The sequence below is a fragment of the Geotrypetes seraphini genome, chromosome 1 (genome assembly GCF_902459505.1).
Source record: "Geotrypetes seraphini chromosome 1, aGeoSer1.1, whole genome shotgun sequence".
Taxonomy (NCBI): domain Eukaryota; kingdom Metazoa; phylum Chordata; class Amphibia; order Gymnophiona; family Dermophiidae; genus Geotrypetes; species Geotrypetes seraphini.
Window position 1 is genome coordinate 36041280 of NC_047084.1, and position 26496 is coordinate 36067775.

Below are 26496 nucleotides of genomic sequence, written 5' to 3' on the forward strand. Positions count from 1 at the left end.
AGGCAGGCCTGCCAGCCGGGGGAAGTAAACATTCCTGCCGTAGATTCCCTGCTACAACCGCTAATCTGATTGCGGCAGGGAGATTCCCTTGTTGCGATCAGATCAACGGCTGCATCTATCTGAAATGTAGACCAGTATTTTGCTGGCCTGTATTTCAGGCACCTATCACAGCCCTAGGGAGATGCCTAGGGCCACTAAGCTCACCTAAGGCCACAGCCAGGTGAAACTATGCCCATGCCTAGCCTTAGGCAAGCTTAGGTGGCCATACATACCTCCCTATTCTTGCGACAATGCCTACAATATAGGCAATCCTCCTTGGGGCTTTTAAAAAAAAACAAAAAAAAAACCGTGCATCTCGATTGGCTTGTTAGACAGTGGTAGGATGCCTACCGCCACCTACAATTGGACTGCCATTTATAGAATTTGCCCCTAAATATATAATCACCACTGAATTTTATATATATACCTACCAGAGACTTTTTCCATTCTATGGACTTTCACAACAAAACTCCCTGTGAAATTTCTGACCAACTGACTTTCCCGCCAAAATTCAAATTGGTGGACTGCCCTGTTCCCAGTCAGGTCAGTGAATCCACTATTTACAAAGTCACACTGCAGACTTCAGAGCATACCCTGAAGAAAGCCACAGCTTGGTGACTGAAATGTCAGTTTCTACTTGACAAAGACACAGCAAGACCCGGAAACCTGCAACAAGCACAATGCCAGCTGTGGAAAACCTGAGAGAGCATCCCGTTATGTTGGAAAAAAGCATGGGGATCTACATCTACCCAACTCATACAGTGACCTGATATCTCTCCAGGGCCCATGGTTGCTGTGGCTATGAGTGAAAAAAGTTGTTGGTGAACCAAAAAATATAATCCAAGCAAGAATAAGTGCCATGGGCGCTGGAGAGAAGGGTATAATCTCACTCCCCCAGATGAAGCATTCTCCATGTGTTTAAGTTCAGTGTGATAGTAAAGGTCACCAGATTGTTATTTGATTCCTTCCCTTCAGAGGGATGGCCAGCTGGCCAATCAAAGCGGGATTCATTACTTGGTTCATGTCTCCCACTATTATCAGATTTTTGTTCTGATAAGAAGGGCAAACTCCTAATAAATGTCTATAAAATCTTTTATCTCTATGGACAGGGCCATAAACTATCAAAAGAATCAACTCTTGTCCTTGGAGGTTAATTTGTAAAAGCAAATATCTATCTTCAGTATCTTTATCTATGGGAGTTACTTGACACAAAAGCGATTTGTGTATCAGCACCACTACCTCTCCATGTCTGCCTTCAGAGGAGGAATAATGCATATCACCAACCCAGTATCTCTGTAACTTTTGATGTTCCCCATATGAGAGCTGCGTCTCTTGTAAACAGGCTATGTCTGCTTTATGCCTTCTCAAAGCCTGCAAAGTCTTTGTGCGCTTAACTGGGGGATGTTATTCCACCCACATTCCATGAGATAAGCCTGGTAGAATTAAGGCTTATGGGACTACATTAACAGTAATACATGAATACAGATGCCAAAAATGCAGAGGTGGAGGACCCCAGCCTTCACTCCCCTCAGAATCTCAGAATATGGAGAACCACTCTTACGTTTAGCCACATACAGGAGTGAGAAATACAATAATGACAATGTCAGGATTAACATAACACTCAACAAAAGCATGCATACCTCAACAAACTTTTCCTTTACCTTGTACCATCCCAAAAAAAACAACCCAAACTCCCACCCATGCCCCACCCTCCTCTTCCACACACTCACCCAATGGTTACCCATCTGCAAGCAGATCTAAATGCTTCTGTGCCAGACTAGAGAGATTCACATATGATATAAAAGGCCCTGCACCAAAGCCACTCCAATCAAAATAAACCAGGGAAACAGAAAGGAATATTATAGCCTTATGTGTAGTCAATAAGAAATCAATGTAACCCCAAAAAGTAAAACCAACTGGAAATTATACCAATTTGAGAACAGGTTGTCTGAATCAATACATTGTGCTCCGTCCCTGGCAGTGTTCAAATCCAAGATAAAGGCCCACTTTTTAAAAACTGCTTTCAACTCTTAACTCCCCCTCACTGCTGTCAGATACCTATACCCACTATAACCTCCCCAACCCTGAAATGTCCTGTCTAAATTAGATTGTAAGCTCTTCAGAGTAGGGACTGTCTGTTGTATGTTAAAATGTATACCGCTGCATATGCTTTTCAGCGCTATAGAAATAATAAATAGTAGTAGTAGTAGTCATTGATTCAGATGTTAACAATAAGTTTCCCATCTACACACCATCATAGGTGCACACTTGTGTATGTCATATGAAAATCAAATGTGAAAAATCACGATCAAACAAATTTTCACATTTGATTTGCATACTTTACTTTTCTTCTCATCTTTTGTACTCAATCTTTTGTGAACCGCATAGAACTTAGCAGTATTTGGGGTATAATCTAATCTAATCTTCATTTTATATACCAAATCTACTCCCTAAGGAGCTTGACTCGGTTTACAGTTCGTTAAAAAATGAACCATAACAAGTAAAAACTGTGGGATAAAAACAGAAATTGGTTAGATTAGATAGATGGAAAAAGTTAGAAAAAAAAAAAGTATGTTGAATTGCTTAAAATTACTATTCAACAGGTAAAATCAAATTAACTATTGTGAAAACAACCAGGTTTTTAAACATTTTCAAAATTGATATTATTGATCTACCAGTCTTAGAGAATCTGGAAGTCCATTCCAAATTCTCACCAATTTAAATGTAAAAGATTTACTAAGCTTTTTAGTGCATTTAATACTTTTCAGAGAAGGAAATGCTTAATTTGTGAATTGTTGTAATTCTTGAATAGCAGGATCCAAAGGAATTTCAACTAAGGGGAATCAAAGAGTCAAATATTCCATAAAAGTATAGAAGTGACTTTTATGTTATGTTATATTGACAACCAATAAGAAGTGCTGTATAGGTATTATAAACCCTATGTGATAACACCCTTATTCAATTTGCATGATCTTCAGCAACACTACTCAGAGTTCAAGTAAATTCATTACTCTAAGCTTTTTGTGTTAAATCTTCATCAGGTCAGCAAAAATATTTATATAGATAAATTAGATTTTAAATAAGTCAATTTTTAGATAAATGAGTTTTTAAATTTTAAAATAATTATATCATTTGATGCTTAGATATATATTATACTTTAGATTAGCTTGTACATAAGAACATAAGCAGTGCCTCCGCCGGGTCAGACCATAGGTCCATCCTGCCCAGCAGTCCGCTCCCGCGGCGGCCAAACAGGTCACGACCTGTCTGAATCACCAGAAGGGGCCCCCTTGCCACCTTGGTTTCCCATTGAGTCCTATCTTCCCATCGAAGTCCTAACCCTCCGGTCTTGCACATGCACGACCTGGTTGGGTTTCTATACTTATTTCCTGGTTAGCTTTCTATACCTGTGTTACATCCCAGCACCTCTCTCAGTATCCCACAATCCCTTTATCCCTCAGGAATCCGTCCAATCCCTGTTTGAATCCTTGTACCGTACTCTGCCTGATCACTTCCTCCGGTAGCGCTTTCCAAGTGTCCACGGCCCTTTGTGTGAAAAAAAACTTCCTTGCATTTGTTTTGAACCTATCTCCCTTCAGTTTCTCCGAATGCCCCCTCGTACCTGTTGTCCCCTTCAGCCTGAAGAATCTGTCCCTATCCACCCTCTCTATGCCCCTCATGATCCTGAAGGTCTCTATCATATCTCCCCTGAGCTTAGTTCTTGTGGTCTAAATCGGGGACATGAATTCACCGACATGTTTTGCTAATAAGCTTTCTCAAGGTGAAGTCCCTGCTGAATAAACAGAAATTCAAATATTAATTACCTGTTCTATATAAGCATGGGAAAAAGGAATAATATATATATCCCACCTCTGATTCAAATCGCCAAATACATAGACAACTTCCCCTATGAAGATGGCGGCGGCATTCTTAGAGCTCATTTATATCAACCTCAGCCACAGTCAGCTGATAATCCAGAAGTTCGGGAAAGTGACTGACTACAGATGATGAGGAGGGTCAGGATTATTTACTTCATAGTCTTCTAGACAGAAGACTGAACAGTTAGATAAATTAGATATGTATAAAAGAAAGAATCGGAGAGCCCTTCTTCCCAAACTACATTATGTTATGCTGTAGTTTTTTAGAGTTTTCCTCCCATTGAAATATGGTATTTTGATGGTTCTATTTCCATATTTTTACTACACAACTTTGTTTTATCCCAGACCTGTCATCTGTGAACATATACACCACAGGTTTGGTTTCATTTTTATGAATTTGCATATACATCATCATGTTTTATTTGTCACATATACATATCTTTGACATATTTATCATTCGTTGTTTTTATATGTATATATTTATTTATTTGGCCTCTGGTATTGATTTATTTGTATGGCTTATGAAAAATTTTGTAATTTTTATATGATGTGATTTAATATGTTTGTGTTATGTTTTTATGTTTAGTGATCCCTGATGCAGGTGTTCCTTAGCCGCCGAAACACAGAGCTGTGTCTGGTCCACAGCTTCTGCTTGTGTCCTTTTCTGAAATAAACAAGTTAGTTTTACATCAGTGATCTTCAGTGGAGTGTTCATTGTCCGTTCCCACTTCCTTTTGTACTGTTTTATACCCGTGTGTTCTCTGTCCTGTTGGACTTTTTGGTGTTTTCATATGACACACATAAGTATGTACCTATGGGAAGCTTATTGTTAAGCCACAGATGATCTAACCATTCTAAGTTACTGGACGCATATTATGCTCATAGTTTAAGATTACACATTGAGGGCACGCTATATATAATATAATTCAATGGTGATTATACATGTTAGTGTACTCCCTGTGAAGTATACACTGTTTGTCTTAAGTTTTAGTTTTTAATGTTGAAACATTTTATTGAAGAAAATCAAATATACAATTATACAATATATTACAATTAAATTCAATTAAATTACAATTAAATTCAAAGCTCAAATATTACATAAATAATTTTATCATTTCTCCAAAATATATTTTCTATATTACCTATTCATAATACCATATATACCCCCTATACCTTTCCCACCCACCCTTTCCCTCCCTTTCACATCCCCCCAATTTTTAAAATATAACAGTGTAATAAATTAATTATATAAGTATACAATTCAAGAAATTCCAACTATTATTATCATCAAACAAATTTCCTCCCTACCCCCATAATGAAAGATGACACATATTACAAAGTGTTAAGAAGTAATGAAAGTTTCTTATTCCTCAATATAAAACATTAAAAATCATACTACGAGCTCTATGGGAAAGATTTCGAATATATGGATTCCAAATTTTCAAGAAATACCTAGTTTTTCTAGGAAATTTACGAACCTCCCAAACCTCAAATAAAATTAACTGATGGAATTGGTTCCTCCAATGCCAAAAACTAGGAGGATCTTTCTGTAACCAATATTGTAGAATACATTTATGACCAATCATGCATGCCTTCTGAAATAAAATATTTCTTTCTAATCCAAAACCCCCACAAGCATCAGCTTTACCAAATATTACCCCCTTATAGATTCCACTAACTGAATATTCCATAAAGCACCTAAAAATAATAAGATGGCAGACCAAAATGATTTAATAAGAGGACATTGCCACAATGCATGAGATAAAGTATTTGGGTCTTTCTCACATTTGATACAAATAGGAGAATTTACTAGACCTGCATGAAATGCTTGTACTTGTGAGAAATAAGTCCTATGCAACACTCTATACGTACATTCTCTCCATATATAACCTTTAATAATTTTGGATATACGTTAAATAGCTTGATTAAAATCTTGTAGAGAAATCTGCATCCCCAATTCATCACACCATTTTTGGATAATAGTATCATATGTTCTATTTGGAATTAAACAGCACAACCATTTATTTATTTAATAAAGATACAGAAATTGGAATATCATTACTTTGATTAAAAAATTGAAAAACCTTTCATGAACACCCAATGAAATTCCCCCTCTTCGTATTTTACTAATATAAAGTGCTAATTGCATATATCCAAATAATGATCCTGGACCGCTACCTACTGTTAAAGAAATATCTGGAAAACTTCTTATTTTTCCAGAATCATTCAAAATCTGAGCTATAAATCTAACTCCTTTATTTACCCATGATCTAAAAGTACCATTTGTCATACCTGGGTAAAAATCTCCATTTCCCTGAATTGGTAAAAGATCTGCTATATTAGATTGATATTCCCATAGTTTCAGAATTTTACTCCAAACTGATCTCAAAGGAATTAGAATAGAATTACCTTTAAGATAATCTGGTAATCTTGAATTTGGTATTTGAATTAAAAATAAATGATATGGATGGAAAAATGGTTTCTCATATGACAAAGGGGTAAACAAATCATCCTTAAGAATCCAATCTCTGATGTCTTAACAGACATGCCCGGTTATAAATACGTAGGTCTAGAAGACCTAATCCCCCTCTTTTCCCTGAACCCAATAAAATTCAAAAGATAATTTTGGTTTTTTACCTGCCCAACAAAATTTTGTAATTAATGTTCTTAATTTACACCAATCACTATTATTCAACTCCAACAGGATCATCTGAAAAACATATAACCATTTTGGAAAAATAGCCATTTTAAATGAAGCAACCCTACCCCCTAAAGATAAAGGTAAATTTTGCCAATTTTGTAATTTATTTTTTGTATAGTTAAACAAAATAGGGATGTTTACTTTATACAACCTTCTTGGATCCCCTGGCAAATAAATACCTAAATATTTAAAATGGCTCTCTGTCCATTCTAATGGAAAACTTGCACCCCATTCTCTTATTAAATTTTCATTAGTCGCTAAAGCCTCAGACTTATCCATATTTAATTTAAATCCAGAAAAATCTCCAATTTCTCTAAAAAAACTTTCTAATAATGTTTGCAAAGAATGCAGCTATTTTGAAAGTAAATTCTCCTATAGTAACCCCCTAATATCAGTAAATATTTTTAGTCACATAAAAGCATGTTTAAAAGGACATCTAAAAGCACATTTTTTCAATTGGCTTTCCCAAATTAGAGTGGAGTTAGGGACTGTGATCTGTGTCTATGAAATGATTGATTTTGTAATGGAGAATTTTTAGCTGTCTGTATAAATCTATGGTTCATTGAGATTTAAGTGTTTTATTGGTTGGTCATTAGAATGGTTTTTATGGAGATGTAGTTTGTTATAATATTTATGAAGAAAAATTTTTTAAAAAAACTTTTGTTCTTAATCTTTCCTTTTCTATTTTTAATGGAGTTCTTTTCTTGATGAATGTGATTTATGCATTGTAAACCGCTTGGATCCTTTTAGGCTGTTATGCGATATATAAAGTTTTTAATAAACATAAACTATAGGACAGGGTTTCTTTATTATTAATGAAAATGATTTAAACATATTTAACTCCTTCACAAGTACCAGAACGAAGTATCTCAAAATTGATGTTTATGAGACTAGACTTTTTCTCAGAAATCCACAAATTAGTAATAACTGGTTGAGAGATCTATGCCTCAAAAGGCAGAACGACAAGAAAATGACCAAAAATCCAAAAGTTGAAAGTGCATAAGTATTGCCATACAGGGACAAACCATCAAGCCCAGTATTTTGTTTTTAGCAGTGGTCAATCCATGTCAGAAGTACTTGGTAATACCAAAAGAGTAAAATATTTATTGCAGGAATAAGCAGTGGATTTCCCCAAGTCTACTTTAATAATGATTTATGGAATTTTCTTTTAGGAACTTGACCAAACCCTTTTATTTTTTTTTAAAGCTCTGCTATGCTAACTGCTTTTACCACATTCTTTGGCAACAAGTTCAAGCATTTAATCACATGTTGAGTGAAGAAATATTTTCTCTAATTTGTTCTAAATGAGCTGATTGGTAACTTCATGCCCCATGGTCCTTATACTTATGGAAAGAGTAAACAAGCAATTGTTCTACCTCTGGCAGCCTTGCACTAGTTTATAGTATAGCCCTAAGATGTGTTTAATGCATTTTCTCTCCCCATGGGACTTTATGCTGCAGCATTAGTGTATGAGCAAAGCATTGTGTGAAATGTAGTTTCATACATACTTCAGCCACTCCTGCTTACTGTACAAGCTTTGTTTCTTTCTAGTGGTCTTTGCCCTAAGACCGCCCACCCTCCCCTACCTTTTTCTCTCACCTAAACTTGGGTCTTTGTCTTACTCCAGTACATCCTGGTCACTTTTGTAATCTTCACTCTGATGGGTCTGAAAAGATATGACCTCGCTCTGTGATCTCTTGCCAAGCTCTGTCCCTATTGGTCTCTTCTCTTCCCTCCTCTGCTTTCTGGGTATTCCCTGAGAATCCTTTGTCTTCAGACCCCAGTCACACTTATGGTTTGATCTTAAGCACGTGGCTGCATCCCCAGAAAAGCATCAATGTTTTCCCCTTAAGCAACCCAGCTACATGCAAGAATCAATCAGCATTTCTGCCTAAACTTTTCCCTCATCTCTGCACTCCCTTCATTCTTCAAATCTACACCTTCTTCTCCAACTGCAACATTTAGGAGATTCATCAATTGTGAGCACACCTATGTTATTTACTCAATAAAATATATTTTAAAAATCATAAGGAGTTGCCTGCATGTGCGTTTAACTATCTGCATAATTTAGCCAGAACAGGAAGCTAAATCAGGGCAGAACAGTGAAAACACTGAGATTAAAATGGGGATACAAGAAATTTAAAAGGACAGCTTCATCCATTCATCAGCAGTGTGTCTCAATAGTGAAAAGAACAGGGCAGAACAGTGATTCACATCTATCTATTCCACTCCACTCAGGATTTTGTACACTTCTTTCATATTTCTCCACAGCCATCTTTTCTGCAAGTTGAAGAGCCCTAGCCTTTCCCCCCTGGAGAAGCTGTACCATCCCTTTTATCATTTTGGTCACCTTTCTCTGAACTAAACCAGCCAAAACCTTTTGGCCTGCAAAGCTATACACCAGGGGTGGGCAACTCCAGTCCTCGAGGGCCAGAATCCAATCGGGTTTTCAGGATTTCCCCAAAGAATATGCATTGAAAGCAGTGCATGTAAATAGATCCATGCATATTCATTGGGGAAATCCTGAAAACCTGACAGGATTCTGGCCCATGAGGACTGAAGTTGCCAACCCCTGCTCTACACTATAGTCAATGGTGCTGAATATTCTTCTAATGCAATTACTTTTGCCACTGCAATACAATTAGTTTAGGAATGCTATATAGCAGGTTTAAACTAAACTAATTGTGGAGGGGCATAATCAAAAGAAACGTCTAAGTCCATTTTTGGCCTAAGTCGCTAGTTGCTCAAAGTCAGCTAAGTTAAATATCCATTCCCAAAAAATAAGTCTAAAATATTTTTTCCCCCGAAAATCGTCTAGTTGGATGACCAGCAGTTTGATTGTCTAGACCACTAAGTTGTCTATTGTTCTATCCCCTTCTCATCCAAAAATTCATCCAAGTCAAAAATGCCCAGAACATGACCTTTTGGACGTGAGCAGAGTCTGCAAAGTGATGGAGTGGACACCCAAACATTGCAGCAGAGTAGTGGGGTACCTTATAGGGCACTGCTGTGAACTTCACAAAAAAGGTGCCATATCAACATCTCACCACAACTCCCTTATAGGTCATGGTGAGCCCCCCCAAAAACACCCCCAGAACCTACTAGACCCACCTGTCTACCGCCCCAATAGCCCTTATGGCTGCAGGTGCCACTTATATGGCAGTACAAAAGAGTTTTTTTTTGGGGGGGTGCACATGTTTCACCATTAATGCTGTGATTAGAGTGGCTTATGGGCCTGGGTCCTTCTCTCCATGGTTCACTAACCCACCCCCCAAGACCACTCAAGCCACCTCTGTGCAGCTCTACTAGGCTTTCCTATGCCAAGCTGCCAGATGCTGATGTTCTGGGAGACAGATATGTATGTTTTCATTCTGATATTTATGGTGGTGTGTGTGTGTGGGGGAGGGGGAGTGTCAGTGATCACTGTGGGAGTGTATGGGGGTCTGTACATTGTGTCTGAAGTGCTTATCTGGTCACTTTGGATACCTTTTTGCCACTTAGACCTGTTTATACATGGCCTAAGTCAAAATGTACAACTTCCGTCCAGGCAGCCTTGTTAAACTTTCGGCTATACTTGCAGTATGACTAAGTTTAGATCAGAATGTATGTAAAATGTATTGTGAGTAGTATTTAGTAGCAGGGAGTCATTCATGCCACATATACAAAAACTATTGACATCACACCATCAATATGGAAAATTATAACACAACGGAGAAAAATAAGTTTAGATCAGCCCACATCCCACCCTCATCACTCCTCCTAAAATGCCCCTTTTAGATTTGAGTAGTAGAAGTTTGTATATGTGCCATGCTTCTGAAATTTCACAACACTCTAATATGCACAAGGTCTCTAATCAAGTAACTTAATAATACTTTAGTTTTCACCTTAAATATGTCCAATGGTTACCATCACCAAGTTCCTCAGAAAGCCACACTAAATCCATTGAGTTCTTAGTTACTTAGTGTGGTAGCCGTCCTCATAGGAACCAATATACGGTGAAGTTTTTCACTTGGACCTTCTTATATTAGTTGTGTTAATTTATGATAAAGTGCCAGTGCTTAATAATAAATAAATCGTCATAACTTCATAATAGCCTTATTGAATTGCCACTTAACTTAGAACAGTTCTGTCTTAATCCCCACCGACGCGTTTCATTCTTCTTCCTCAGGGTCGGGGATGGAGATTACAGAAAGGTTCAGAGTCTTAGTATATAACTAAATCCATAATTTTCTCGCCGGGACTGCAACATGCCCTGCCACGATCCTCACCGCGAAGTGCCGTGGTTCGGGGGTGGGCGATCACCATCGCCGCAGGAGAGATGAGCCATCTCTCCTGCCGCGATCATTGCAGTAGGGGGTAGATAGGTTGCTGGGGCCGCTGAACTGCTGAAATCAGCTCAGCGGCCCCTTTTTGGCACTTATACCTGTTTTGATTTGGTCTAAGTCAAAACGTATAAGTGCCAACTAGGCAACCTGCCTAAACTTTTGGTTATATCTGCTGTATGCCTATGTCTAGGTCGGCCCACCTCCCGCCCTTTCCCCTCCTCTTAAAAACGCCTCTTTTCGCGCTATGCATTTAGAGGCAGGGGAAAGGCCTAAGCTGGTTTTAGATACGTCTAAAACCAGCTTTGGTTATGGGTACTTGGACGATTAGGCTTTTTGATCGTCTAAGTCAGTGTTCTTCAACCAGTGCCGGTCCACAGAAATTTCCTGCAGGTCCACAGGGCCAGCACGTGCATCAGGCACAAAACAGTGTTCCTCAACTGCCGGACCACGGTGCGATCAATGTGGCGTTATCTTCAAGCCAGCTCCCTCTTCCTAACTGATTCAGTGCACAAAGCCACGGGCAACGGCTCTTATGGACATCCTGCGCCTGAACCAGAAGCCTTCTCTCTGACGTTGCAGAGGGAAGGCTTCCAGATGAGGCACGGGACGTGCAAGGTGCAATTAGTACTATTATGGGGGCGGGGTCTGTGGTGGAGATTGGGTAGAGATGGGCGGGATCTAGCCCACGACTTAGCCCAGTGTTCTTCAACCGCCGGTCCACAGACCGATACCAGTCCACAGAATAATTCTTTTATTTCTGCCAGTCCATAGGTGTAAAAAGGTTGAAAAACACTGGTCTAAGTACCCATTTAGGCCACTTTTTAGAAGTTTTTTTGTTTTGATTATGAGCCCCATAGTATATTATAAAATAATAAGCTATGTTCCATGCAAACGCATGTAATTTTAGGTGATTATTAGCCCCAAGTCTTGCCCCATTTAAAAAAAAAAAAAATCATGGCTACCACCTGTAGCACCTTGTGCTTCCCCTCCTGGTGCCAATGGAGCATCCTTGGAGGTCCAGTGAGGGACAAAAATGATCTTTTATTGCTTCTGCACAGGTGGTATGCTTTTTTCAAAATGACCCTTTCTATCCCCTAGTGCAGGGGTCCCCAAAGTCCCTCCTTAAGGGCCGAATCCAGTTGGGTTTTCAGGATTTCCCCAATGAATATGGATGAGATCTTTGTGCATGCACTGCTTTCAATGCATATTCATTGGGGAAATCCTGAAAACCCAACTTGATTTGGCCCTCAAGGAGGGACTTTGGGGACCCCTGCCCTAGTGCCAAGAGGAACTTGAGGGCTGCATCTTCCTTTGAGATTTTTAAAACAAAGACTGAGGTATTTTGTGTTGATTCTTCTAGGGATATGTTCTATAAGTCATGTTTAATGGAAACACTGAATCACCATAGGGAACTCTAATCCACAATTAAGGTACTTACTTTGAGCCCGAGATCAATATTAGTAGATTCTCCATTATCAGCAGATCAGTTTAACAGGTATTGTTAAACAAAATCTGTTTAACAGCTGTTGGTTAAACAGATTCTGTGGTCTCCCCTTTTGCTCAGTACTGCCTTGTTCCCAAATGACTCTGATGTTTTAATGGATAATCATCTAGCATCCAGTGATCACCAGATGGTATAGTTTAATATTAAGATAGGTGTGGAGAAGGCTCATTCAAAAGTTCTAGACCAGGGGTGGGCAACTCCAGTCCTCGAGGGCCGTAATCCAGTCGGGTTTTCAGGATTTCCCCAATGAATATGCATGAGATCTATTTGCATGCACTGCTTTCAATGCATATTCATTGGGGAAATCCTGAAAACCCGACTGGATTCCAGCCCTCGAGGACTGGAGTTGCCCACCCCTTTTCTAGACTTAAAAAATAAACAACCAAATTTTGTTAAGATAGGGGATTACCTCAAAAATGTTGTCTAGATGGGAACATCTGAAAGAAGTAAATAAGCTGTGGACAAATCTGAAAAGAATAATTGAAAGGGCAACAAATCTTTTTGTAAGGAAATTAAAAGAAAGTAAGATAAAAAGAAGGCCTCTGTGGTTCTCAAAAATAGTAGCTGCCAAGGTGAAACTATCTGTAAAAGCTAAGAGAAGCTGGCAGTATAGTCAGGAAAGCAAAGATGTAAATGTGAAAAAAAATAGCCAATATGGTAAAATAGAGGGACAAGATGTTTTTTTTAGACATGTTAATGATAGGAGGAAGTACGAAAGTGGCCTTGTAAGACTCAAAGGTGAAGGAGAGGAATATGTAGAAGCTGATAAAGAAAAAGTAGAATTGCTTAACAAATATTTTTGTTCTGTGTTCACAGCTGAAGTGCCAGGAACAGGACATCTGAAAATAAACATAAATAGGAATGGAGGTGTTAGATCCTAAATTATTTTCAGAGGACTGTATTCGTGAGGAACTAGCTGAACTAAAGATGGACAAAGCAATGAAGATGGATGGCATACATCTGAGTGTTCTAAAGGAACTTAGGAAAGGTCTGGTGGCTCCACTGGCTGGCATTTTCAATGCTTCTCTAGAGTTGAGAGTGGTCATGGAAGACTGGAGAAAGGCAGATGTGGTCCTTCTCTACAAAAGCAAAAATAAGGAAGAGGTTTAACTACAGGCTAGTAAATTTGACTTCTCTGGTAAGTATATTAATGGAAACACTTTTAAAACAGAATAGTGAAGTTTCTGGAATCCAATGGATTAAAGGAGCTGAGGCAACATGGCTTCACTAGAGGCAGGTCTTGTCAGACAAATCTGATTAATTTCTTTGAATGAGTGATCAGAGAGTTGAGTTGAGGGAGAGTGCTAAAGTGACTGGGTTAGGAACTGGCTGAGTGGAAAATGACAGAGGATAGCAGTAAATGGAACTCATTCTGAGGAAAGGGATGTTACCAGTGGTGTGTGTAAGGATGTTCCCCCCACACTCTAGAGGTCTAGAGTGATTGCATAAAATATATTGTTTAGAAATAGACTTAATATTACAGATTTGCAATGGTTAATAGAAACAAACATATGCAGAAAGATATTTTGTAAGAGAGGTTTGTGTGTGTGTGTGTGTGTGTGTGTGTAGGAAAACATATGGCTTTTCTAGAGCAGAGAGAGACTGTGGTTTACCTGCATAAATGTGTGTGTCTTAAGCCTGAATAATGGGTGTATAAGTGTGAATAGACAGAAAGGGAGAAAGAGGCAAAGAGAGAATTCAGTAAGAAGAAGGAAGCCAGAGAGAAGGGTCAAGAGAAGAGGGTTTTATAGCATCTGTTTGAAACAATGGTAAGGCAAGTATGAAAGAAAGAAACAGGGGCTATTCTTGCCCTCATAGACTTGAGTCTCTGCTATTTTCCAGTATCTTTCTGTGACAGTGATCTGTTTTTTAAGAACATGCAACTGGGGCTATTCTTTATCTTAAGCACTGGACTATAGCACATCTATTAAAATTGTGGACCTCCTAGCCTTCTTTCAGGGTTCTTTGTTAACCTTAACCTTTTCTAATGTCTTCTCTGAGACTCAATAACCAGGTTTATCTGCACTGACATTTATCAGGGTCAGATCTGTATAATATCAATTTCCCATTGGCCTTTGCTGACTTTGGTTAGGCCAACAGAATATGCTTACAGCTAGCCTTGTAAGGCTGACAGTGTGCAGCAAGGTTTTTGTTCTTAGGCTGGTTCTTTAACATTTTGCTGAAGAGCTGTCTGGTAAGGTTTACCTCTTTAGAGATGATGGTGTGGATAACATGAGGAAGGATCTAGTGAGGCTTGAAGAATGGTCTGGAATTTGACAGCTAAAATGTTTGCTAAGAAATTCAGAGCCATGTATTTGGGCAGGAAAAACTTGAGGCAATGATACAGTTTAGAACTTTTATGCATAGAAAAGGAGAGGGACTTAGGTGTGATCATACAAGATTATCTTAAGGTGGAAAAGTCAACGGTGAAAACTAGAAAAATGCACGGGTGCATAGGGAGAGGTATGACCAGTAGGAAAAAGAAGGAGATGATGCCCCTGTATAAAACTTTGGCGAGACCTCATTTAGAATATTGTGTACAATTCTGGAGACTGCAACTTTAAAAAGATTTAAACGGAATGGAATTGGTCTAGAAGAGGGTGGCTACTAAACTTTTCAGTGGTCTTTGTCATAAACTATACAAGTATACTTTGGAAGAGAGGCAAGAGAAGGGAGATATAATAGAGATAATTGTACCTATTTGGCATTAATGCACAGAAGGCAAGTCTCTTTCAATTGAAAGGAAGCTTTGGTATGAGGACACATAGGATGAAGGTGAAAGGAGAAAGACTCAGAAGTAATTTGAATAAATACTTCTTCATGGATAAGGTGGTGAATTAATGGAACAGTGGAGGTGGTGGAGATGAAAATTGTAGCTGAATTCCAAAAAGCTTGGGATAAGTACATAGGATCTCTAAGGGAGAAAAAGGGGTAGTAGATGGCATGGATGGAGAGACTGGATAGTCCATATGCTGGCTCACAGTCAGACCATGGGAAATCACTGGTGATTTCCCACGGTCAGCAGCGATACCAGAAATTCAATGCTGGTGACTTATTTGGCCACTGGCATTGCATATTTGGTCTACTTTTGGCTAGCCTTGACATAGCCGGCTATGCCAATATTCAGCGGCTAGCCAGCTAAATCTAAATGGCCAAAGATACACCACCCTTGTAGACAGTTGTCTTCGGCAGCCGAACGTAGCCAGTGAGCCGCTGAATATTGGCGGTGACTAGCTAAGTCGTTTGTCATAGCCATTCACTGGCCAATTCGAAGACCAGGATATACAGCGTGAGATAGCTAGCCATTCCCTACTGAATATCAGCAGATGGCTGGCTATGTGCTATTTAGATGGCTGGGAGTCATTCCTGGCCCTATAATGGGATTTATCTGCCTTCATTTTTCTCTATTTTCGTTTCAGAATCATCTCTATCCGCTCTTTTACAGTGGTGAGAGAATTCCATTTTGCTCTCACTTCAGTGCTCTCCTTTCTTGGCCACCGTACCCCCTCAGGTTTAAACACGAGAAAAGAAAGTATCTGTTTGCATGTTTAAACCTGTGCTGGTTGTTGTTTGGGCAGAGAAGAAAGCACAGCAGGGAGAGCAAAACATGCTCTCATTGTTGTGAAGGCTGAGCTGGTGAGGCGCTTTGGCAACTTGAGGCAGTCACCTTGTTCATGCTTGGAGCTGTCCATGGCTCTTAACACTGACTTGTTGATCCTGATTGTATAATACATCTTCTCTTTTCCCTGTCTTTCATAGCACTGGCTTTCTCCTTCCCTCTTTCTTTCTCCCCTGCAGAGGTAGAGATTACCCACTGCAGTTGTCGCTGTCATTGCCCTAGGCTTGCCCAAACCCTTGTGTAATTTGGCATGAAGAACATGTGCAAAACTCACAACGAGGGGAGACTAGTAAATTCCCCAAGGAAGCCATAAATATATTACAAATGAGAGCTTAATACCAGGCAATAGAATGAAGAAAGGGGCCAGCTGTTGTTTTTTGGGAGCCTAGCTAACATCTGATGAAAAATGATTACTTTTGTGTTTTGCACATAACCTTTATGTTTTAGATCTACAGTTTACAGCATGATTTATACATGCGGTCAAAAGCATGCTCAAATTACTGATTAACTTAAAGAATTGCTTTTATGCACTAGAAAATTAAAATGGTTAATAATTTATTTTCTCCTCTTGTGCAATTTTGCAAAATGAGAAGTAGCAGGAAGGGAAATGAAATAACTTGAAGTCTGATTATGGTATGAAGAACTAATTTGTTTTTATTACTCTTATCATATTTTTAAATAGCATTGTGGGTGTATGTTTAAATTATCTATAAGAAAATAAGCTAGAATTCAACTGCTGGGAAACTAATTGGTCAATATTCAGCCTTCAGCAGACAATGGGTTTTTTTTTTTAATGCTGGCTGCAGTGGGCTGATTTTTACCAAAATGTTAAGTGCCAGGCTATATCTGGCTACTGAATATCCAGATCTTTGATGGCCACTAGAATTTATCTGGATGCCACCAATATTCTGCTTTGGTATCCAGATATCTATCTGGGCAGATCATGACTATTATGTGCTCTAACTTACTCCGACACTGGCACTGAATAGCGACAGTATCTGGATAACTTCCAGATCTGCTTTTGCTCTGCCCTTGGACCATCCTGGCATAGTGTTGTAGCACTCAGTATAGATATTCAGCGACTGTGCTAATGGCCCTGAAGCCCATAGAAATTTAAAGGGCTTCTGGGCTGTTGCCGCACAGCAGCCGCTAGTGCGGCTTTGTAAAAGAGGCCGAAAATCTTTTGTTAAACTTGGCAAAAGTGGAAGTGAAATCAAGTTTATGGGGATAATGACATAAAGAAAATGGCAGTGTACAAATGGATTAAATGGTTTTCTGAGGAGAGAGAAAGTGTCACTGCTGAAGAGAGGTCAGGGCAGCCCAGTGGCGTACCTAGCATATGTTATGATAAACACTTTCAAAAAGAGTGTGGTAAAGTCCAATATAATAAAACAGACACTGCATAGACCAGATCACTACAACATAAAGGAAAAAGCCTCAGAAGAGGCCCTCCCATCTCACCAAAACGGCTTAAAGAGGCAGTCGCGCGGTCACCTCACTGGCAAAAACCTTCAATATATGTTCGTGTCTTATGCTGTGCTGTACATGCCAATAAACATTAAAGATAGAGGAATAAATGTCCACTTATAATGCTGATCGGTACACCAACGAAGGCCAGCGTTTCACATTTTCATGCTGCCTCAGGGTGTATGCCGACCGATCAGACTCTTGGTTTCAGTGCTGGGGTTCTAAGAGCTCAGGAGCAGCTTTGAATGTGCTTGAAAGGAGCAGGAGTATCTTTTCTTCCTCCTGTCTTGCTTTCCTGGACATGTTCTCTGCTGTGAGTCCCTGATTACCTAGCATATGTGACACCCGGGGCCCATCATTTTTTGACCCCCCCCCCCCTCATCTATATCAAAAATATGATTTTTAGTAACAATACACATATCGCACAACAAGAGTATACCTAGGAAAAGGCAGCATCTTAAACACTGCAGTGAGCACTAGAACACCAACACATACATTGTAAAACTAAACAAGTCAGATCCCGCACAGTCAATTGATCCTGTAGTCAAGGGCAACTGAAAACTATGTCCTTTTCATACACACAGAACAGAGATACATCCTTGCCCAATATGGAATAATCACAAACTAAAAATAGAAATATGTAGACAAAAGTTAAACTGAACCGCCAAGAAACTAGACTGCATACAATGCAACACCACAACACCACAAAAACAGTGACACATGTCCCCTAACACTGTGCAAAATATAAAGACAGTAGATGTAAATTTCACTGCCCAGCATGTCTGGTGGCTCCCCTGCTGAAAGCCGCGGGCGTCCGCTCCTCGGGCAGTCCGCAGCTGCGTCGGAAGCCTTCTCTCTGACGTCGTAACGTCAGAGGGAACACTTCCGACGCAGCCATGGATTGCGTGAGGAGCGGTCGCCCGCAGCTTTCAGCAGGGGAGCTGGCCAGAAGATGAGCAACGCCGGTGAGCACCCACAGACACACCTGTTTACTGCCGCTGCTGGTGGTTAAGGAAAACAGCAGTGGCAGAATAGGGAGGGTGGCTGGCTGTACACTAGAGAGTTGCGCGGGGACAGAAATCCCACCCATCCCTGCGAGAAATCCCCTTCATCCCCGCCCATCCATATAAACTTAAGAAATAGTTATTTCATTTAATTATGTTATTGAATTAAAGGCTCTGGTAGAGGCCCATTTACAAATAAGCAAAGACACTTATTAATTTGGAAATATTAATTGGGAAGAATACATACTTTGTAAACAGGTTTCTACCAGAGCCTCTAATGTAAATATAAAATATAAATACTCAGCTGATGAGAACCCCCAAGCTGTCAGCTGAGGACTTCCTTTGCAGTTGGCCTGGGGTCCCTTTTGCCAAGCTTGGCAGGCAGTAGTAGCGTCCCTGAGTCACAGATACTGACACCTCAGTGGCTCATGGATGTTGCCAGCACCTGCTGTGCTTGGTGGAGGGGAGTTCTGGCCGTCTCTAGAGAAGGTCCACTGCTGGCAGTGCTTGGGGAACCCCACCAGTCACAGCAAGGGTCAGCAAGTACTTCAACACTGTAGAAATAAAACCAGAAATGCATTTTCTTTTGAACACAATACAAAGACATCTGCTATTTACATTTCCCAAAGCTAACATATTTTAGTCAATAAATTCCATTTTTTACTTTTGTTGTCTGGAGACTTATTTTTCTATAAAGTTGGTCCCAGTTTCTTTTTTCCGCTTTCCCATCTTCTGTAAATTCTTCTGTTGCTGTCCATTGGTTCCTCCTACCATGGTCCAGCATTTATCCCTTTCTCATCTTTTGCCCCTGCCCACCAGTCTCATGCCCAACATTTCTCCTTCTATCACCCCTCTCCAGCACCCTGCCACATCTCTCCCTCCATTCCCTTCACCACTATGTTCAACATTCCTCCCTCTTGCATCCATTTCAATCTGTCCGTTCCATCACAACATTTCTCCCTGTCATCTGTACCTCCCTCCCTATGACCAAAAATTCTCCTTTCTTTCATTCCCCGTGTACACAACCATCTCTTTCCCTCCTTTCCTCTCTCCCAAGTCCATGCCTTCTGTGTACAAAAACGCATTCCCTCTTCCACCTCAGCATCTCTTTCCCAAGTTCATGCCTTGTGTCCAAAAATGCACTCCCTCCCCCACCTCTTTCCCTCCCTTCCTCCATCCTCTCTCCCAAGTTCATGCCTTGTCCCCAAAAACGCACTCCCTCTCACACCTCAGCATCTCTTTCCCTCCCTTCCTCTCTCCCAAAACCATGCTTTCTGTGTCCAAAAATACATTCCCTTCCCCACCTCAGCATCTCTTTCCCTCCCTTCCTCTCTCCCAAGTTCATGACTTCTGTGTCCAAAAACGCACTCCCTCCCCCACCTCTTTCCCTCCCTTCCTCCATCCTCTCTCTCAAGTTCATGCCTTGTGTCCAAAAACGCACTCCCTCCCCCACCTCTTTCCCTCCCTTCCCCCATCCTCTCCCAAGTTCATGCCTTGTGTCCAAAAACGCACTCCCCCCCTTTTGTGTTCCGCGTTTGCCTCCCAAGTTCGACCTCCTTCTGTCCAGCATTTGCCTCCCACGTTCGTGTCCAGCCCTCATCTGCCAACAAATTACCAACTTTCTCATCCAAATGGAACTGGAGCCGCGAGGCTTGTCTTCTATTTCCTGCCTGCTCTGCCACAGCATACATAGCCGACCGGAAGTCTTCCCCCGATGTCAGCGCTGATGTCAGAGGGCGGGCTTTGCATAAGCCCTTCCTCAGACGTCAGCGCTGACATCAGGGAAGACTTCTGGTCAGCTATGTGTGCTGCGGCAGGGCAGGTAGGACAAGAAGATGAGCCTTGCGGCTTGAGTTGTATTGAACCCCGTGGGATCCCCGTTGTCCCCGTTCAGCTCTCTACTGTGCACTCCCTTGGGGCATGCACCCGGGGTGGCCGCCCCCCCCCCTAGGTCCTCCACTGGGGCAGCCAGTAACGAGCATAACTGATGAAAATATTGCAAAAATTAATCGAATTGTGCGTCAAAATTGTCAGCCGACTATGAGAAGTATAGCAGACCAAGTTAACAGTAATAGAGAAACAGGAATATCTTAACTGAAAATCTTGGCATGAGAAAGTTGTGTGCAAAAATGGTCCGTCATGGCTCTTGCATCGCAACAATGCACCAGCTCACACGGCACTGTCTGTGAGGGAGTTTATAGCAGTAAACAAATAACTGTATTGGAATAACCTCCCTACTCACTTGATCTGGCCCCCAATGACTTTTTTCTTAACCAAAGTTAAAGGAAATATTGAAAGGAAGACATTTTGATGACATTCAGGACATCAGGGGTTGGTTATATGAAGACAGCTCATTTGGCCATTCCAGAAAAAGAGTTCCAAAATCGCTTTGAAGGGTGGACTAGGTGCTGGTATCGCTGCATAGCTTCCCAAGGGCAATACTTTGAAGGTGATTATAGTGATGATATTCAGCAATGAGGTATGTAGCACTTTTTCCTAGGGTGAGTTCGTGAACTTAATTGTCAGACTTCGTATTCCCTTGTAAAGTGGAGAATGCACATCTAGATTTCAGACCATGCCCCACCAGCTGTATGAGGTATAGCTCTTCATGTATAAATGGCGGCTTTCTAAAATTACTTGCATGTGACTGATCTCCACATTTAAATGCTGCTATTTACATATGAAGATACTTTGCAAATACTCCCTTAGCATGCACATACAAAAAACAAAAGGAGGCAACCCCCCCCAAAATCAATGAAACAATTCAGTTCTCCCTGACATGCCCTTATTCCCATCTACATTTCATAACTTCTGAATGGTTTTTGGAATATTCGTATTGAAGCATCAACATCTTGATCCACCTTTACTCTGACACTGTGTAACAAAGAAGTCGGTTGCATCTCCGTGCTGTGATGAGTGTCATAGCTGGATGGCATGGAAGTTATGTGTTAACTGTTAACATGGTAGATAATGCACAGCAGCTGGTGCCACCTCAAGAGGCAGAGCTAAATATATCACATATCTGATGTACAGGTCAAGGGCAATTTATAAAAGAGGATTTAGTTTTAGGTGCCAAGAATGTGCCTATTTGGAGCCTTTTCTGTAAAGGTATGTATGTGCCAGATTTTTTTAAATTTTTTAAATAGAATACTAGTCTAACTAGTTATATATACACATATGTTATTACACATGGGCAAATGAGCCAGTCATAGAGCTATTGTAAATGCTCATGCCTAGATTGGGGAAGTGCACACATAAACCATTGTATATTAGAATTTATACGTTTAAAGGTGTGCCCCTCCCACGTTCTGCCTAAAAACTGCCCATGTGAATGCTTATTTGTAAAATGCAGGCCATCAAAGACAAATGTATAATTACAGAAAAGCGCATACTGTAAATACTTGAATATAAACCTATCCGTATATAAACCGAGATAACATTTTCCCCCTAAAATAAGGGGGGGGGGGAAATGTTAACTTGAATTTAAACTGATGGTTTATATTCAAGTACTGGAGCAGAAGTGACCCCTCCTTTCTTCCCTAGTGTCCTGTCTGCCAGCTCTGCAGCCAGTCAGACAGGCAGCCTTCCCAGACACCCTTCCCCCCTCACAGCAGTCATTTTTTCACTAGGGAAACTACTGGGCAGGAGTGTAGAAGGATTGGGGACCGGGAAGAGGAGGGGAGGGGGTGGGCTGGTTAGTTAGTTGCAGAGGCAAAGTCACAGTGAGGGAGGGAGAGATTGATTGGTAGCTTCGACTCCCCTCACCACTGTAATACCAGGGCGGTACTGGAAGCCTGCATAAGCATGTGCGAGTTTAGATATGCTGGGGCCTAGGGCAGAAATTAAGAAGTGGGCCCCCAATCCCTTTTCCTCCCTGTATCCCCCCCCCAATTTCCCCACCTGCTATTACTACCACACAAAATACAACAGAACCCAGACAGACCTTTACCAAATACAGAACAAGGGATCACAAATAGAAATTGAACTGGGAACCCCAAGAAATTATATTCAGCAAGTATCACAACAATGGAGAAGTAAAAACTGAACACAAAGGGTCCTAGACTCAAGTCCACAAAAAATTAGGCACCCCTCCTTGCTGTGGCTGATGGCGATCGCGAAGCCCTGCCAGTTGAAGACCACCTCCTCTGGTTTGGCATCCAGAAATCTCCAAGCTCTAACTTATCAATGACAGATCACATATCCAAACTAGTATCATCCTCCTACTACCTCCACCAACTAAAAACTATACATGCATTCTTCTCAGAACCTGAATTTGCCCAACTACTCTATGCTTTTGTACTATTCTGCGTAGACTATTGTAACACTCTACCAAAACTCTCTCCCGCCTTCAAAGGGTGCAAAACACTGCAATCCGCCTTCTGAAAAACCTAGGCATCCACGCACTGGCTGCCCATTCAAAAACGCTGCTCCTTCAAGGCCCTGGTCCTCGGTTTCAAAAACTTCCATGAAATGATTCGGTACTACATGAAAACTAAACAACAAATCTATTTATCAAAGCGACCACTGAGGTCCCAAGGAGAAAAACAACTGACCACACCTCCTGGCCGCTCCCTCAAAACTAAAACAGCCCGCAAACGCTCCTACTCACATTTCACACGCAAAATTTGGCACACCATCCTCCCATCTGTCAGATAACTTTCCTCTTTACTAATTCAGCGCCTTAAAGTCATTCACCCAGAAATGCCACTTAGTCAACACACCTATGCCACCTAAACTCACCAGATGCTACATAGTGTATGTGTTTTATTGTCATGTCTATATTGTAAATTATTGTCATGTCTATATTGTAATTTATGTAAATTATGTCATCTCTGTTCTGTCTGGATTATTATGAATGTACTTTGTAACCCGTTCTGGGCTCCTTGGGAGGACGGGCTACAAAAATTGAATAAATAAATAAAACGCCAGATCATAGGAGGCAAGAGAGGATAAAAATGCTGTAATCTGCCCAGGTGGAAACAGGAGGTTGTGTCAGAGGAGGGCGGATCACAGCCGACGGAAAGCTTTGGGGCAGCCACCAGCAACTTATAAGAATAGCTGCCATGCTGGGGCCCTTCTGAAAAAGAAGATTTGGATGTTAAAAAGAAGACCGAGAAGTTGAGGAGAAGTGAAGGAGATGGACAGAAGGGAAGAGATGTCCAGACTATGGGGCCCCCTGGAGCTCAGGGCAGCAGCCTTACTGTCCTCCCCCAACACTGGCCCTGCATATAAGTTCCAGTAATATGTGCATAGCTTATAATATTCTCTAATTTCTGTCCATGCTTTGCCTATGTAGGGCTGGCTCAAGGCATGGACCAGGTGAGCACTGGCTCAGAGCACTGAAAGCCTGCCTTACCTGGTCTCTTGCAATGGCCAATTCCTCCAGGTCCAACAAATTCTCTCTCTCTCTTAAACCTTCCTCTACTCCATGCTACCCAGCAGCTCTCACAGTATACCTTTCAATCTGCCCCAGCAATGATCGCCTTCACACAAGGCTGCTTATGACCCTCCAGCATCTCCTCTCTGCCACACTGCACCCCACCCCCTTGATGTAACTTCCTGTTTCCATTGGTGAGCGGCAGAGAGTAGGTATTGGAGGGGCATAAGCAGCCTTGTGTGAAGGCGATCATTGCTGGGGCATTGATAACTTTCCCCTTAATGGAGGAGAACAAGGGGGAGATTTTTAGACAGAGGGGGAGATATGCTGGACGTAGGCAGAGGAAGTTGCTGAAAGGCTGAGGAGAAAGAAATGAGGAATGGTGGCTATGATGAGGAAAAGAGATGAAAAATTTAGGTAGATGCAGTAAAATGAAGGAGATTTGAGGAGTAAATAGTAAGGAGGAGGAGTGAACAGAGAAAAAAAATTAAATGGAAGCAAGCTGAGAGGTGGAGATCAATGTCTGAGATGGGGGAGAGAAGTATCAGATGGACTGGAGACCCTGGAAGGAGTTAAGGGAAGGCAGAGGACGGTAGATGCCAGAAACTGAGACCAACATGATTAGAAAAATGAAATTGCCAGACAACAAAGGTAGAGAAAATGATTTTCAATTTGGTGATTTGAATATGTTGATTTTTGGAACTTTAAAACTGCTAAATATATATATATATAGTGAAATAGTTTTTGTGTTTTTTTTCTCTTGTTTTGGGTGAATTAAACCTGTTGCATTTGACTGAGCACGTGTTGGCTTATTATTATTATTGTGAAGCCAAGGAATTTAGGGTCTCCCCCTTTGGGAGCCGTGCCATATACACTCAGCCGGGTCCGCGAAGACATTGCAGAGTCCGCCGACTGGTGGCAGCACGACCCTGGCACGGCTCCCAAAGGGGGAGACCCTAAATTCCTTGGCTTCACAATAATAATAATAAGCCAACACGTGCTCAGTCAAATGCAACAGGTTTAATTCACCCAAAACAAGAGAAAAAAACACAAAAACTATTTCACTGGCTTTTCTTCTTCCAACAAATAGTTCATAGAAACCAGTTGTAATCCAGTGAATAAACTTAAGTTTAGTCCCAGGTAAGTAACTATAAGTTCCAGGCAACCTTCTGGCAGCTTCACACAGCTTCAAAACAGAAAATAAAGCCAACACTTTTCCAAGTCTTCCTGGAGCCCTGGGCTTTTAGTAATCTAGTCCTGTTCTTCACCAGGCTCCTGCACAATACACCACAAAATAAACTTTAAAGCAATGCTGTTTGTAGCCTTTGCCTCTTTAGGCTTCAGCAACTCTCCAGCCTCTGAAGACTGGGAACAGAACTCCTGGGTCCCCTTTCAATAATGGCTTTTCCAAGCACCAGAAAAATCCCAACCCTTGGTCTTCGGGGAACCCTCCTCAATCTTGTAAGTCACTGGCTTGCAATACAGCCAACAAAAGGAAAACCACACCAGCTTTCTCCTGGCTCAGTCACAGCTGGTGTGTAGCAGCTTAATTAGTGCTGTGCACAACTCCAGCACTTCTTTCAGCCCAGCCGTCACTGCTGTGCAACACAAAACACTTTTCAAAAAACAAACAGTTCCTCGGTAAATTGTCCCAACAAAAAAGATTCAAAAAGAGCAAATTAAATCATTGGCAAGAAACTGCCAAACTCACACCCATTGGTTCCAAGGTTTTAGATTCTGGCATTTCAAACTCTGCTGTGTCCATGCATTCCTCTGGAACTGCCAGCTCTATAGTCCATGGGTTCCTGGCTTGTGCCTTGCCTTTGCCTGGCGTGAAGAGCCCTATCTGCAAGGCCTTCCTGTGCTGCCTGCTTCATAGCCTTTGAGAACTGTTTTAAGGAGTTAAAACCACTCCCTATCTTACATGGCTGGAGCACAGGTTTGAATGCTCTCTGGCTCCCTCTCAGTTCATTAGGTATATTGCTGTTGGAGAACTGATTGAATTTCCTAAGGGAGCTTACTCTCTTAGCATGCTCTGGCTCTAGCATGGGTTCTAGGTCTTGGTCATGCTCATGCTCCTCAGGATAGGCAGCCCTGTCCTCAGCCACCTCTGGGGCTCTACTTTCAACCGGATTCCTGCCTCGGGGAATGGATTTAGTACAGGACTTAACCCTGATAGGTTCCTCCTTAGGAATGGAAATGTCACTATATATATATATATATATTTTATTCTTTATTCATTTTCAAAACTTTAATTGTGCACAAAAGATGATGCATTTACATAAAATGTTATCATTACAGCACAATAGACTTAATAGAATAAAGACAAGATTTATTTCCCCCACCCACTTTCCAATTAACCAACACCTCATAAAAATACCTATAAACAACCTATCTATACCTCTTAACCCATTGCCAAAACATACCCCCCTCCCCAGATGTGCATATTTTACTCAGTTATATAAATAAATCAATCCTTACAATATTTAGTTAATGGTTCCCAAACTTCCAGAAATTTTTTATAATATCCCTTCTGAATGGCCATAAACTTTTCCAAAGTCTGAAATTGGCAGTGGAGGAGA

The 26496-nt window shown here is 41.0% G+C and overlaps 1 long non-coding RNA gene across 1 annotated transcript in view; it reads right to left on the reverse strand.

The window, feature by feature from the left end:
* LOC117352630 overlaps window positions 1–25936 on the reverse strand; it is a 94224-nt gene extending 68288 nt beyond the window's left edge. Inside the window, exon 1 of the long non-coding RNA XR_004537741.1 lies at window positions 25626–25936. This is a non-coding gene — a long non-coding RNA (uncharacterized LOC117352630). The remainder of the gene's footprint in view (window positions 1–25625) is intronic.
* Between the last annotated feature and the right edge of the window lie 560 nt (window positions 25937–26496).